This window comes from Cibotium barometz, chromosome 18 (genome assembly GCF_041138505.1).
Source record: "Cibotium barometz isolate CiBa-2024 chromosome 18, ASM4113850v1, whole genome shotgun sequence".
Taxonomy (NCBI): domain Eukaryota; kingdom Viridiplantae; phylum Streptophyta; class Polypodiopsida; order Cyatheales; family Cibotiaceae; genus Cibotium; species Cibotium barometz.
This window is the reverse complement of record NC_141063.1, coordinates 40,074,339-40,077,557: the sequence shown is the minus strand read 5'-3', so window position 1 is coordinate 40,077,557 and position 3,219 is coordinate 40,074,339. Positions and strand designations below refer to the sequence as shown.

The 3,219-nt window shown below is 36.4% G+C and overlaps 1 long non-coding RNA gene across 1 annotated transcript; it reads left to right on the top strand.

Annotated features, from left to right (window-relative positions):
- Positions 1–786: 786 nt before the first annotated feature.
- On the top strand, positions 787–2,469 carry LOC147629337 (uncharacterized). Its single transcript, XR_015268007.1, has 3 exons — positions 787–1,114; positions 1,231–1,325; positions 1,395–2,469. It is a non-coding gene; the product is annotated as an uncharacterized LOC147629337 (long non-coding RNA).
- The last annotated feature ends 750 nt before the right edge of the window (positions 2,470–3,219 follow it).

The following is a 3,219-nucleotide window of genomic DNA, read 5'->3' as shown; positions in this document are numbered from 1 at the left end:
GACTATTGAACCTCCCATGTCAGAGCAGCTTGAGAAAGTCAATGCTTTCTTTGACAAGGTATACAATATGGCATCTCTATTTATTATCAAAAGCATTCGCAGGTAAAAGGAAGAAGTAGAGGCAATAGAGAAGCATGTAAAATATGTTGGCTTTGGTTGGTTATAAAGGATTCTTGCTTGCACTATCCATGCTCTTTTGTTGTTGCCAATTATGTACTGCATATTTTATAGGTGTTTGGGCTCAATCTCTTGCCCCCTTCTTGAGCATGAAGGCCATAGAAAATTGCTAGACACAAGGGATGGTTCTGATGGAGCAAGTTGCCAGACATAAGGGGTGGGTCTGATGGAGCTTGTGTTTAGCAAGATGCCAATTTTGGGGTGGTTTTAATGGAGTTGGTGTCTAGAAAGCTACGAGTTTTGGGGTGGTTTTCATGGATTTAGTATCTGGTAAGCTACCAATTTTGGGTGGTTCTAATGGAGCTGGTGTTTGGCAAGCTGCATGCGTACTTTGCCTGTAGGGAGGAAACATAACATGTAAGCTATCTGGTTATTTGTGTATCTTTAGAGTTTGTTTATTTGCATGATATGCTTTATTTTTGTGCTTTTCAGTTTACAAAACCACCCCCTCTTATTTAGAGTTTGGTTATTTGCATGATATTCTTAATTTTTGTGCTTTTCTTTTTACAAAAAGGACTCCATAGCTTTTGTTGACGAGGTGTGGTGATTCGACAAGATCGGTAAAGATGGAGCTTTTCATAAGAGGCTCCAACAGAATGGTATTAGGACTATAGAAGACTTTCTTAGATGCTATGTGATAGATCAACAAAAGATGAGATATGCAAGGGTTTAATATTCATTCGGTTTTGTGATTCATCCAGGCAAATAATCTGAGGTAACATTGGCTCGTGATTACATGTGATGTTCTAAGCAAGTGTTTTATATGAATTTGTTTCTATTATTAAGAGGATTTTTGGGTAGCCTGAAGTTGGTACTTATTTCAAATCGGTAATGTCACAGATGCTGATTGAGTTGAGTATGGAGGATACACTCAACAACCTCATTTTCATGAAGAAAGCAACAATGGCATAGGGCTTGACAGAAGCATGGGTTATAGGTATATCTTGATTCTTTAATGTTAGCTGATTCTTTTATCAACTTGTGTTACAAATACTGTATTTGATTATGAGAGGCCATTCATCAATGATTATACCCTATCACCCAATGTAGCAGGGATCCAAGTGTATAGAGGGAGCCTAAACAAAGCAGCACAACACATATAAAGTAAGCCTATGCAAACACATGGGTTTAATCTAGCCATCAATAAAGTAAGCCTATGCAAACATTCTATGCATTTTGGCTAAGTTTAGCTAATGAGATTGGTTGAATGCTTGTAGTGCTTAAGGCCGTTTCATCTTGTCTAGGATGCTTGACTACAATGACTTGACTGTGGTGTTAGATGCAGTTTCTCTATAGATACTAGTTGATATAATCTCTACTATAAGAGCTATGTCCAACCTGTGGGAGCTGAGTTGATTTCCTGCAAGGTTGCATTGCATCAGGAGGTTTGCCCTCATAAGGCTGAGATGTGTATTGTTCCATGGGGCATGGTAGAAAGCTGAGAGTTGTAGAGAGCTGTAGCAATAGGGTTGCCACTCTAACATGGGACTCCTCTTCATAGAAACATCCAACTAATTACAGGCTATGCTCCATTGACATCAAGATTGAGTTATGAGGGCTGTGATCCTTCTCCCGTGTCTTTGTTATTTGCTGAAGTTTGTCTTTGTTATTTGCTGAAGTTTCAAAGTTAAGATGTGTTTGCATGTATGTACAGGTGGTGAAACGATAAGCCAAATCTCTCTAATGAACGTAGTCCTATATGTAGATCTAACATGGGACACCTATTGTATATCTTAATATTTGATAGATAATCTTGAAATGTTTATAAAATGTTTGGTGAATAGTATATTAACATGATTCATAGATAGAAAAAGGTAAGCTTCTATACAATGTATTCACTATATAATTTCGTAGGTAGATATAAGGATATCTAGAAAAAATGCAAACTAGGGAAAATATTTCTCTAGATATGCTAACTAGGAAAATGTGTGCATGGATTTCTCTATATAGGCAAATTTGCCTACATAGGAATTTTTGAGATATACAGGAAAAATTGCTTACATAGGAAAAAAATTCCTATGTAGGCAAACTTGCCTATATAGGGAAAAAATTCGTATGTAGGCAAATTTTCCTATATAGAGAAATCATATAGGAAAATTTACTTACATAGGGAAAAAATTTCCTATGTAGGTAAATTTTCCTATATAGAGAAATCCATGCACATATTTCCTAGTTAGCCTACCTAGGAAAGTGTTTCATTTTCTCTAGTTTGCACTTTTCCTAGATATGTTTATTTATATCTAGGGAATTATGTAGTGAATGCTTTTTTTTTCCTATATAGAGAATGAACAAAAGCTCCTTGTGACAATGCATACATAGATGGAACAATAACTCTTTCTCCTCATCAAATATTTGTGTGAGTAATTGCTCTCCCTTCAGGATATGTAAGAAAGACCTTGCTTGCATTATCTCTCTCTCTCTCTCCCTCCCTCCCTCTCTCTCTCTCTCTCTCTCTCTCTCTCTCTCTCTAGGTAGACCATACTCACATTACTATATACATCATTGACACATCTTACTACTTTGATTATTCTCTGTCACGTGGTAACTGGTAGGGTTGCAAGCTTTCAATAGTAAAAGGCATTACATAGCTTGCGATAAAATTATTTTTAAGAGAGAAGGTCGCAAGAGCCATACCTTATTTTAAGACGATGAGATGAGGGGACAATCTATTTTCGTTTAAAATTCAAGTCAGCAGTTAGTGTTCAGGAAAAATGTGTCTCAACTAGCTAGTCGACCAGTTAGGATTGAGGATTTGTCCTTTAAATCAAACCTTAAATAATATTGTGGGTGGTGCAAAATGAAATGTGACAATCCATAAAAGTCCATGAATTTACCATGCTATAAATTTCTTAAACAAGCGAACTTCCTTATTATATTTGAGCAAAAAGGAATTGAGTAATATATATATATATACTGTCCACTTCTTGATTCTTGTTTGAGACAGAGGTTTGTCGACACGAGGAGTGGCTATAGTTGTTGTCTATTTAGTCTCTTTAACCAGAATCCACATTGTTGTATGAATGCACCCTCCTCTGTAGTAAT